Below are 13,026 nucleotides of genomic sequence, written 5' to 3' on the forward strand. Positions count from 1 at the left end.
TTGGGGAATTTGTCATCACGTTAACACCTACTCATGGACTTTGTAGTCACAATCGAATAGGCATTTACATCAGGGAGGTGGTCAGGAGCTTTATGACTCAAAAAACTAAGCCCAGGGCTTCCCTGGTGGCGCAGTGGTTGAGAATCTGCCTGCCAATGCAGGGGACACGGGCTCGAGCCTTGGTCTGGGAAGATCCCACATGCCGCAGAGCAGCTGGGCCCGTGAGCCACAATTACTGAGCCTGCGCGTCTGGAGCCTGTGCTCCGCAACAAGAGAGGCCGCGATAGTGAGAGGCCCACGCACCGCGATGAAGAGTGGCCCCCACTTGCCGCAACTAGAGAAAGCCCTCGCACAGAAACAAAGACCCAACACAGCCATAAATAAATAAAAAAATAAAAAAAAAAAAAAAAAAAAAAAACTAAGCCCAGGTACACAAAATAAACACGGCAGTCCTAAATAAAGAATATGGGCTAGTGTACACAGGATTTATAATAAATTGTAGTAGAATCCGTTGTCGATCTGATGGGACTTAGAATTTAATCATTACAATGCTTATGGACCTCTTACAATAGTTTACTACCTGGATTTGGAATATTGGGATTTCTGAGATGCTTCAGAGGTTTATGGGGACAGTAGGATGGAGTATTTGAAGTTGGAATTGTTCTGTACAGGGCCTTGGCTCCCTGCCTTGGCTTTCCACACTGTGCATATTCAAAACTGTAGGGCTTGTGTTTGAACTGCATTTTCTTTGATGAAGGGACCCACAAATGGCAGGATGTAGTTCATTGCCATCAGCACTAAAAGTCAAAAGACTGGCACTAGTGTAACAAATGGTATGAAATGGTCGGTTTTCAGGCCCCAAACTCTTCGAGGACTTTCAGGGACTGAGCTACATAAAAGCAAGCATCTCCATGCCGGCTGCTTGGAGACGGCATAAAGCAAATCAATCCACAGGGCACCGCATGTTTGCCCCGACTCATCCCTCACGTAAGGGGCGACCTATATGTTTTAAACCCCATAAAGGTATATTTTCACTTCTGTGTTTTAAAACTTAGGTCTCTTGTGAAAGAACATGATTCTGTTTCCAAAAAGCAGATGTAGAAGTAGAAAAGGGACGTCCCTGACGGTCCAGTGGTTAAGACTTTGCCTTCCAATGCAGGGGGTGCGGGTTCAATCCCTGGTTGGCGAACTAAGATCCCACATGCCTCGTTGCCAAAAAACCAAAACATAAAAAAGAGAAGCAATAGTGTAACAAATTCAATAAAGACTTTAAAAATGGTCCACATCAGAAAAAAAAAGTCTTTAAAAAAAAAAGAAGTAGAAAAAAATCCATTCGTTACATCACCAAATTGCATTTATCCTGTGGGGAAGAATTTTGGTTTGAGTTGGGCACTTTGGCCTCTTTTTTTGGCTAATCACCAACATTAAATGTTTCTTTTTGACAATGAGTTTCTAGCAAAATGTCTGTTTTCATTCAGTGAACTACTGAGAATTATGAATTCTAAAATCTGGGCAGATCGGTTAACAACGTGATAAACATGGTTTCACAGCTACAAAGATGGAGACAGCGTCTGCATTGCAGGGCCTGGTCCAGAGGATTTATAAAAAATTATAACAGTAAAAACAGCAGATCTTCATCTGAGTTCAAGAGTGAGAGTTATTCTTGCTAACAGAGATATCACCTGATTTGCCTACAAAAACATATTCATGAATAAGGGCAAAACTAGCAGAGCTCAGGTGAATTTTTGGTGGCTGAAGGTCAAGGTCTCCTCTGGCTTTGCTCTGCTTCTCCCCCATCACAGTCCTGCCAAATTCTACCTGTAGGGTAACCTTCCCTTTAGTTTCTAATATCTACCAATCCCTCCATGAGGGCATCCCAAACTAACATACAGGTGGTGTCGAGGTGCTTGCTATACTACGGTAGCTCTCATACAGGTACCCTAATCCCCTTCCAACCAGACGGCTGCTCCTAAGCCCTGCCTGTATGAAATTTTGGATCAGCTGCTGCTTAGAGAATTAGTTTATCCCAAGCCGACAGAAGAGGCTTCTCTCTATATCACTGCAAAGCTGGTGAATGAACCTGCCTGAGGACCAGGCACCAGCCAGACATCTGGATAGCAGTGAGTCCGGTCATCTTTGGAAACCCAGAGAGATCCAACCAGACACTGAGACCTTTATGATGGCAAGAGCGAGAGAGAACCGTTGTCTGGAGCGTGAGCGAGGCCCTTGCTGACTCTGACACCTAAACTATAGGGTTGCTTCCTGCCAGGAGGGCGCAAAACAGGACGATGGCTCAGCCCAGCTTCCCGGGGCCTCCTGCCTCAGCATCCAGAGAGGGAGGCAGGAGTGCTTAATGTAGGGACCCCTGGCCAACCTCCCCGCCACCATGGTCAGCTGTGGCAGGACACTGTCATCTTGTCTTTGGAGAATGATGGGTGTAAAACATGCAGGGAGAAGCCCAAATGAGGACAGTGGCATTTGCTCATTTGGTAAATATCATACCAACTGCATGCGGATCCGACCCAGCCATCAAGCGAGGCGCCGGGGATCCAGCCAGGAGGGGAAACAGTGCCTCCCCTCAGGGAGCTCCGTGGCGGAAAAAGAAGAGAGAGAGGTGGTTGATGGAGATGAGCCAGTGTTGGGTGGAGGTCTTAGGGGGGGCCCTGAAGACGGCGCCAAGCCCCACATCCTCACGCTCACTTACAGCTGGTGGGCAGTTTCCAGGCGCACCGACAGCTTCGCACCTCCAGCACCTGCCCGTCCCTCCCTCTTCTCTACCTGGGGGTGCAGGGCAGCTGATGCCCCTAGGGCGACACTCCACCAGGTGGTGGACGCGTGCCCTGGCTTCCTCCCCAGCCTCTGTGGGGCGGGGTCCAGGCTGAGGCAGGCCCCACCCCTCACCCAGGGGCCCAGCAGGAGGGAGCCCCGGTCACCCACACACCAACTCACTCATTGACATGGACTTTGTCGACTCCCCTGCCTGGCACCCCCCTACCTCACAGGGCCTCCTGGGCCACCTCCCAATTAGCCCCTTGGCTCAAACCCTTGCCTCGGGCTCTGCCTTTAGGGGGGACCCAGGCTAAGGATCAGCACATGACACCTTCGTGACCCTCCCGAGGAGAAGGCAGCCGGCCCCAGGTGCACACTCAGCCGGGCACAGTGGCCCACCTTGGATGACACCCCACCTGCTCTTATGACCAAGCAAATTTGCGCAGGTCACAGTCTGACCAGTTTTACACAGCCATCCTGCAGAGGTGACTATGAGAGGGTTTATAAAGGACTTGGGAAAGTTTGAGCATCTGAAGCACTTAAGATGGCCCATCTTTTCCCAGCTCCCCACATGATGGGTACCTTTCAAGTGGTACCCATGGGGTCACTGGACACCCATCCTACTCCTGATGTCCAGGCCTAAAGAAACACAGCCCCTCCCTTTCCTGAGACAGGAAGCACAGTTGCACAATCTCCCAGGCAAATTCCTTAGGGCCAGATGTGTTTCAGCATGTTGGAAGGATAAAACCCTACATATACCATATATGACATCTTACCCCTGGTAGGGTCTTCGACCACAACCCCTGATCAAACAGTTTAAAATTTCTGCAGCTTTGTGTTGAACACGAGTTTGTCCCAACCCTACAGAAACTTTTGGTTCTCAGCACATTTCAGATTTCAAATTGCAGGTAAGAGATGGTGGAGCTGTACCACATCCAGCCCATCCAAGTCCTATCACCTCAAGGCCCACTGCCTGCCCCTTCTCTGACTTCTGAAGGACTCACAGGACCCATAGTCTATAACATAAAATACAGCCCTTGGTACTACTTTAGCTTATATTGTTCTCTCATTGTTTTCATGCACTAATCTTATCTTCCACTTAAATTGTAAAAATCCTTGAAGGCAGCAGTTATGTTTTATGCACCATCCTGCATTTAGTGGGACTTTTTTGGTTGCAGGAAAAATGAATTCATCTTCAACTTTTAAAAATTGAATTTTTGCTATCATAACTGAACAGTGCAGGAATAACCCCTGATTCAGGTCCAGCTGTATCCAGGGGCCCTACCAGTCCATCAGGATTCTATCTTAGAGCTCTCTGTGTCTCTGGGTGTTGCTCCTTCTTTGTTGATGTCATTCCTGACCAGGGTTTCTTTACGTCGCAGTCCCTAGAGGCTTGAGGTTTACAACTAGCTGAGCAGTTTCCAGGGAGAGACAGCTTCTCTGTCCTAATGTTTTCACAAAAATTCCCACCACTCACTCCCATTGGCCAGCTTGGTCCTGAACCTATCTCCATAGCCAAGGGCAGCAGTGTTTTCCTTGATCAATCTGGCCACCTGTTTTCCCATGGAACAAACACTTTCAGACATCACTGGTAGAAGACAAAATGGGACAGCTCCTCAGGAGGGGCAATTACATATACATTTACCTTTTGACCCAGAAATCCCACCTCTAGAGAGCCATCCCACCAATGCAGTGGCAAACAAATTCAATATGTGTGCACAAATTATTCATCATAGAGCTACTCATGATGGCAAAAGATTGGAAATAATCCAACGTTCATCAGCAGGAGACGGATTTAATAAACTAAGGCACATCCATGCAATGGAGCTGCTGAAAGGAGTGAGGAATATTGTGATGGTTCATTTTATGTGTCAACCTGTTTGGGTCATAGGGTGCCCAGATAGTTGGTCAAACATTATTCTGGTGTGTCTGGGAGGGTGTTTCTGGATGAGATTAATGTTTAAATTGGTAGACTGAGAGCTGAGGGAAGCAGATGACCCTCCCCAGTGTGTGTGGGCCACACCCAATCAGTTGAAGGCCTGAAGAGAACAAAAAGGCTGACACTCCTATGAGTAAGAGAGAATCCCTCCTGTCTGACGGGCTTTGAGCTGGGACATTGGTCTTGTCCTGCCTTTGGACTGGAGCGTTTGACGTCAGACAGTGCAAGTAAACATCGGGCTTTGTGGTTGCTGAGCCTCCTAATACTGGTCCCATTGATACACTCAGCAACGCTTCCTGAGTAAATGGATGTGTCAGTCAATTAATCCACACATGACGGTTGATACTGCAGAGGTTATTTAGCCTGGAAAACAAGAAACTTCTCAGACTGGTATAAATTGATACCATGGCTATTCGGGGTCTTTTGTGTCTCCATACAAATTAAAAATTTTTTTGTTCTAGTTTTGTGAAAAGTGCCATTGGTAATTTGATAGGGATTGCATTGAATCTGTAGACTGCCTTGAGTGGTATAGTCATTTTGACAATATTGATTCTTCCAATGCAAGAACATGGTCTATCTTTCCATCTGTGTCACCTTTGATTTCTTTCATCAGCATCTTCTAGTTTTTGGAGTACAGGTCTTTTGCCTCCTTAGGTAGGTTTATCCATAGTATTTTATTCTTTTTGATTCAATGGTAAATGTATAGTCAATAAATTGGGAGTTTGGGACTGACATATACACACTACTATATTTTTTTTTTTTTTTTTTTTTTTTTTTTTTTTTTTTTTATTCACACACACACACACTGTATTTTATTTTTACAAGACATAAATAGACTGACACCAAGCATTGTACATGGATGACCACAACAAAAGCAACAATGATTGCAATTACCAAACATGAAACACACTCATACTATGTCATAATATTGACATTCAGTCCAGTAATCCTCCACTGTAACAGCTCCTTTACTTTGCAGTGAAAATTGATTTGTATATTCTTTGCCTCTGAGTCCTTGTGGGATTTTTTTTTTTTTAAAATTCAGACAGAAAGTCACAAAAATTATACTCATCCTCATCAGTTCACTCAGTCCCATGTAATTAATTTTTTTTTCATCTTGATCTTTTGTTAGCACTTTTATGAGTTCATCAGTTTTTCATTAGAGTTCTGAAAATGCTTATTCATTCAGTTCAGCAGTACAGTCAGTTACCAGAAACCTGTACTTGTCAGAGTCTTTTCCATGAATTTCTTGAAGATGAAACCCTTTTATAGGAACATATTTGCAAAATCATCAGAGTACACCCAGAACTGTCTATAAATGACAAAAGACTTAAAAATGACCACGGTTAAAGATTTGATGAAAGTTCATAATAATGCAGTTGACAAGAAAATTAGTTATTTCTGAGATATACATTTTAAAGTAATAACTAGGATTACTACTTATAACATTATACCAGAACATATAAGATTTTTAGAAATTTCATGTAATGTCTGAAACATTTATATTAACATATTTCCATACATATTTCCATACAAATACAAATATAAGATTTTTAGAAATTTCATGTAATGTCTGAAACATTTATATTAACATATTTCCATACATATTTCCATACAAATACAAATATAAGATTTTTAGAAATTTCATGTAATGTCTGAAACATTTATATTAACATATTTCCATACAAATAACCCAATGAAAGTTTAGTATTAGTTGTTTTGTTTGTTTTTTTATACTGCAGGTTCTTATTAGGCATCAGTTTCATACACATCAGTGTATACATGTCAATCCCAATTGCCCAATCCAGCACACCACCATCCCCACCTCACCGCAGTTTTCCCCCCTTGGTGTCCATATGACCATTCTCTACATTTGTGTCTCAACTTCTGCCCTGCAAACTGGCTCATCTGTACCATTTTTCTAGGTTCCGCATACATGCATTAATATACGATATTTGTTTTTCTCTTTCTTACTTACTTCACTCTGTATGACAGTCTCTAGATCCATCCATGTCTCAACAAATGACTCAATTTCGTTCCTTTTTATGGCTGAGTAATATTCCATTGCATATATGTACCACAACTTCTTTATCCATTCGTCTGTTGATGGGCATTTAGGTTGCTTCCATGACCTGGCTATTGTAAATAGTGCTGCAATGAACATTCGGGTGCATGTGTCTTTTTGAATTACGGTTTTCTCTGGGTATATGCCCAGTAGTGGGATTGCTGGGTCATATGGTAATTCTATTTTTAGTTTTTTAAGGAACCTCCATACTGTTCTCCATAGTGGCTGTATCAATTTACATTCCCACCAACAGTGCAAGAGGGTTCCCTTTTCTCCACACCCTCTCCAGCATTTGTTGTTTGTAGATTTTCTGATGATGCCCATTCTAACAGGAGTGAGGTGATACCTCATTGTAGTTTTGATTTGCATTTCTCTAATAATTAGTGATGTTGAGCATCTTTTCATGTGCTTCGTGGCCATCTGTATGTCTTCTTTGGAGAAATGTCTATTTAGGTCTTCTGCCCATTTTTGGATTGGGGTGTTTGTTTCTTTGATATTGAGCTGAATGAGCTGTTTATATATTTTGGAGATTAATCCTTTGTCCGTTGATTCATTTGCAAATATTTTCTCCCATTCTGAGGGTTGTCTTTTCGTCTTGTTTATGGTTTCCTTTGCTGTGCAAAAGCTTTGAAGTTTCATTAGGTCCCATTTGTTTATTTTTGTTTTTATTTCCATTACTCTAGGAGGTGGATCAAAAAAGATCTTGCTGTGATTTATGTCAAAGAGTGTTCTTCCTATGTTTTCCTCTAAGAGTTTTATAGTGTCCAGTCTTATATTTAGGTCTCTAATCCATTTTGAGTTTATTTTTGTGTATGGTGTTAGGGAGTATTCTAATTTCATTCTTTTACATGTAGCTGTCCAGTTTTCCCAGCACCACTTATTGAAGAGACTGTCTTTTCTCCATTGTATATCTTTGCCTCCTTTGTCATAGATTAGTTGACCATAGGTGCGTGGGTTAATCTCTGGGCTTTCTATCTTGTTCCATTGATCTATGGTTCTGTTTTTGTGCCAGTACCATACTGTCTTGATTACTGTAGCTTTGTAGTATAGTCTGAAGTCTGGGAGTCTGATTCCTCCAGCTCCATTTTTTTCCCTCAAGACTGCTTTGGCTATTCGGGGTCTTTTGTGTCTCCATACAAATTTTAAGATGATTTGTTCTAGCTCCGTAAAAAATGCCATTGGTAATTTGATAGGGATTGCATTGAATCTGTAGATTGCTTTGGGTAGTATACTCATTTTCACAATGTTGATTCTTCCAATCCAAGAACATGGTATATCTCTCCATCTGTTGGTATCATCTTTAATTTCTTTCATCAGTGTCTTATAGTTTTCTGCATACAGGTCTTTCGTCTCCCTAGGTAGGTTTATTCCTAGGTATTTTATTCTTTTTGTTGCAATGGTAAATGGGAGTGTTTCCATAATTTCTCTTTCAGATTTTTCATCATTAGTGTATAGGAATGCAAGAGATTTCTGTGCATTAATTTTGTATCCTGCAACTTTACCATATTCATTAATCAGCTCTAGCAGTTTTCTGGTGGCAGTTTTAGGATTCTCTATGTATAGTATCATGTCATCCGCAAACAGTGACAGTTTTACTTCTTCTTTTCCAATTTGTATTCCTTTTATTTCTTTTTCTTCTCTGATTGCCGTGGCTAGGACTTCCAGAACTATGTTGAATAATAGTGGTGAGAGTGGACATCCTTGTCTCGTTCCTGATCTTAGAGGAAATGCTTTCAGTTTTTCACCATTGAGAATGATGTTTGCTGTGGGTTTGTCATATATGGCCTTTATTATGTTGAGGTAGGTTCCCTCTATGCCCACTTTCTGGAGAGTTTTTATCGTAAATGGGTGTTGAATTTTGTCAGAAACTTTTTCTGCATCTATTGAGATGATCATATGGTTTTTCTCCTTCAGTTTGTTAATATGATTGATTGATTTGACATTGATTGATTTGTGTATATTGAAGAATGCTTGCATCCCTGGGATAAATCCCACTTGATCATGGTGTATGATCCTTTTAATGTGTTGTTGGATTCTATTTGCTAGTATTTTATTGAGGATTTTTGCATCTATATCCATCAGTGATATTGGTCTGTAATTTTCGGTTTTTGTAGTATTTTTGTCTGGTTTTGGTATCAGGGTGATGGTGGCCTCGTAGAATGAGTTTGGGAGTGTTCCTTCCTCTGCAATGTTTTGGAAGAGTTTGAGAAGGATGGGTGTTAGCTCTTCTCTAAATGTTTGATAGAATTCACCTGTGAAGCCATCTGGTCCTGGACTTTTGTTTGTTGGAAGATTTTTAATCACAGTTTCAATTTCATTACTTGTGATTGGTCTGTTCATATTTTCTGTTTCTTCCTGATTCAGTCTGGGAAGGTTATACCTTTCTAAGAATTTGTCCATTTCTTCCAGGTTGTCCATTTTATTGGCATAAAGTTGCTTGTAGTAGTCTCTTAGGATGCTTTGTATTTCTGTGGTGTCTGTTGTAACTTCTCCTTTTTCATTTCTGATTTTATTGATTTGAGTCCTCTCCCTCTTTTTCTTGATGAGTCTGGCTAATGGCTTATCAATTTTGTTTATCTTCTCAAAGAACCAACTTTTAGTTTTATTGATCTTTGCTATTGTTTTCTTTGTTTCTATTTCATTTATTTCTGCTCTGATCTTTATGATTTCTTTCCTTCTGCTAACTTTGGGTTTTGTTTGTTCTTCTTTCTCTAGTTTCTTTAGGTGTAAGGTTAGATTGTTTACTTGAGATTTTTCTTGTTTCTTTAGGTAGGCTTGTATAGCTATAAACTTCCCTCTTAGAACCGCTTTTGCTGCATCCCATAGGTTTTGGGTCGTCGTGTTTTCATTGTCATTTGTCTCTAGGTATTTTTTGATTTCCTCTTTGATTTCTTCAGTGATCTCTTGGTTATTTAGTAACGTATTGTTTAGCCTCCATGTGTTTGTCCTTTTTACGTTTTTTTCCCTGTAATTCATTTCTAATCTCATAGCGTTGTGGTCAGAAAAGATGCTTGATATGATTTCAATTTTCTTAAATTTACTGAGGCTTGATTTGTGACCCAAGATGTGATCTATCCTGGAGAATGTTCCGTGCGCACTTGAGAAGAACGTGTAATCTGCTGTTTTTGGATGGAATGTCCTATATATATCAATTAAATCTATCTGGTCTATTGTGTCATTTAAAGCTTCTGTTTCCTTATTTATTTTCATTTTGGATGATCTGTCCATTGGTGTAAGTGAGGTGTTAAAGTCCCCCACTATTATTGTGTTACTGTCGATTTCCTCTTTTATAGCTGTTAGCAGTTGCCTTATGTATTGAGGTGCTCCTATGTTGGGTGCATATATATTTATAATTGTTATATCTTCTTCTTGGATTGATCCCTGGATCATTATGTAGTGTCCTTCCTTGTCTCTTGTAACATTCTTTATTTTAAAGTCTATTTTATCTGATATGAGTATAGCTACTCCAGCTTTCTTTTGATTTCCATTTGCATGGAATATCTTTTTCCATCCCCTCACTTTCAGTCTGTATGTGTCCCTAGGTCTAAAGTGGGTCTCTTGTAGACAGCATATATATGGGTCTTGTTTTTGTATCCATTCAGCCAGTCTGTGTCTTTTGGTTGGGGCATTTAATCCATTCACGTTTAAGGTAATTACCGATATGTATGTTCCTATGACCATTTTCTTAATTGTTTTGGGTTTGTCTTTGTAGGTCCTTTTCTTCTCTTGTGTTTCCCACTTAGAGAAGTTCCTTTAGCATTTGTTGTAGAGCTGGTTTGGTGGTGCTGAATTCTCTTAGCTTTTGCTTGTCTGCAAGCTTTTGATTTCTCCATCAAATCTAAATGAGATCCTTGCCGGGTAGAGTAATCTTGGTTGTAGGTTCTTCCCTTTCATCACTTTAAGTATATCATGCCACTCCCTTCTGGCTTGCAGAGTTTCTGCTGAGAAATCAGCTGTTAACCTTATGGGAGTTCCCTTGTATGTTATTTGTCGTTTTTCCCTTGCTGCTTTCAATAATTTTTCTTTGTCTTTAATTTTTGCCACTTTGATTACTATGTGTCTCGGCGTGTTTCTCCTTGGGTTTATTCTGTATGGGACTCTCTGCGCTTCCTGGACTTGGGTGGCTATTTCCTTTCCCATGTTAGGGAAGTTTTCGACTATAATCTCTTCAAATATTTTCTCTGGTCCTTTCTCTCTCTCTTCTCCTTCTGGGACCCCTATAATGCGAATGTTGTTGCGTTTAATGTTGTCCCAGAGGTCTCTTAGGCTGTCTTCATTTCTTTTCATTCTTTTTTCTTTAGTCTGTTCTGCAGCAGTGAATTCCACCATTCTGTCTTCCAGGTCACTTATCCGTTCTTCTGCCTCAGTTATTCTGCTATTGATTCCTTCTAGTGTAGTTTTCATTTCAGTTATTGTATTGGTGATCTCTGTTTGTTTGTTCTTTAATTCTTCTAGGTCTTTGTTAATCATTTCTTGCATCTTCTCAATCTTTGCCTCCATTCTTATTCCGAGGTCCTGGATCATCTTCACTATCATTATTCTGAATTCTTTTTCTGGAAGGTTGCCTATCTCCACTTCATTTAGTTGTTTTTCTGGGGTTTTTTCTTGTTCCTTCATCTGGTGCATAGCCCTCTGCCTTTTCATCTTCTCTATCTTTCTGTAACTGTGGTTTTTGGTCCACAGGCTGCAGGATCGTAGTTTTTCTTGCTTCTGTTGTCTTCCCTCTGGTGGTTGAGGCTATCTAAGAGGCTTGATGGGAGGCTCTGGTGGTGGGTAGAGCTGACTGTTGCTGTGGCGGTCAGAGCTCAGTAAAACCTTAATCCACTTGACTGTTGATGGGTGGGGCTGGGTTCCCTCCCTGTTGCTGTGGCGGTCAGAGCTCAGTAAAACCTTAATCCACTTGACTGTTGATGGGTGGGGCTGGGTTCCCTCCCTGTTGGTTGTTTTGCCTGAGGCAACCCAACACTGGAGCCTACCGGTGCTCTTTGGTGGGGTCAATGGCAGACTCTGGGAGGGCTCACGCCAAGGAGAACTTCCCAGAGCCTCTGCTGCCAGTGTCCTTATCCCCACGGTGAAACAGAGCCACCACTCGCCTCTGCAGGAGACCCCCCAACACCAGCAGGTAGGTCCGGTTCAGTCTCTCCCAGGGTCACTGCTCCTTCCCCTGGGTCCCGATGCACACATTACTTTGTGTGTGCCCTCCAAGAGTGGGGTCTCTGTTTCCCCCAGTCCTGTCAAAGTCCTGCAATCAATTCCCTCTAGGCTTCAAAGTCTGATTCTCTAGGAATTCCTCCTCCCGTTGCCGGACCCCCAGGTTGGGAAGCCTGACGTGGGGCTCAGAACCTTCACTCCAGTGGGTGGAATTCTGTGGTATAAGTGTTCGCCAGTCTGTGAGTCACCCACCCAGCAGTTATGGGATTTGATTTTACTCTGATTGCGCCCCTCCTACCGTCTCACTGTGGCTTCTCCTCTGTCCTTGGACGCGGGGTATCCTCCTTGGTGAAGTCCAGGGTCTTCCTGTCAATGATTGTCCAGCAGCCAGTGGTGATTCTGGTGCTCTCGCAAGAGGGAGTGAGAGCACGTCCTTCTACTCCGCCATCTTGGTTAATCCCCCCACACTACTATATTTAAAATAGATAACCAACAAGGACCTACTGTATAGCACAGGGAACTCTACTAAATATTCTGTAATAACCTAATTGGGAAAAGAATTTGAAAAAGAATAGATACATGTATATGTATAACTGAATGACTTTGCTGTACACCTGAAACTAACACAACATTGTTTTTTTGTTTTTTTTTTTTAAATTAATTAATTAATTTATTTTTGGCTGTGTTGGGTCTTCGTTTCTGTGCGAGGGCTTTCTCTAGTTGTGGCGAGCAGGGACCACTCTTCATAGCGGTGCGCGGGCCTCTCACTATCGCGGCCTCTCTTGTTGCGGAGCACCGGCTCCAGACGCGCAGGCTCAGTAGTTGTGGCTCACGGGCTTAGTTGCTCCGCGGCATGTGGGATCTTCCCAGACCAGGGCTCGAACCCGTGTCCCCTGCATTAGCAGGCAGATTCTCAACCACTGCGCCACCAGGGAAGCCCCTAACACAACATTGTTAATCAACTCTAGTCCAATATAAAATAAAAAAAATTTTTTTAATAAATAAATCTATACCATGGATCATAAGCATTGCTGGTTGTAGGCAGGATGGGGGACCAAAACAAGCAAAACAGTGGTCTGACTCAACCTTGCAAGATGGTGAA

Source organism: Balaenoptera musculus, chromosome 15, assembly GCF_009873245.2.
Source record: "Balaenoptera musculus isolate JJ_BM4_2016_0621 chromosome 15, mBalMus1.pri.v3, whole genome shotgun sequence".
Taxonomy (NCBI): Eukaryota; Metazoa; Chordata; class Mammalia; order Artiodactyla; family Balaenopteridae; genus Balaenoptera; species Balaenoptera musculus.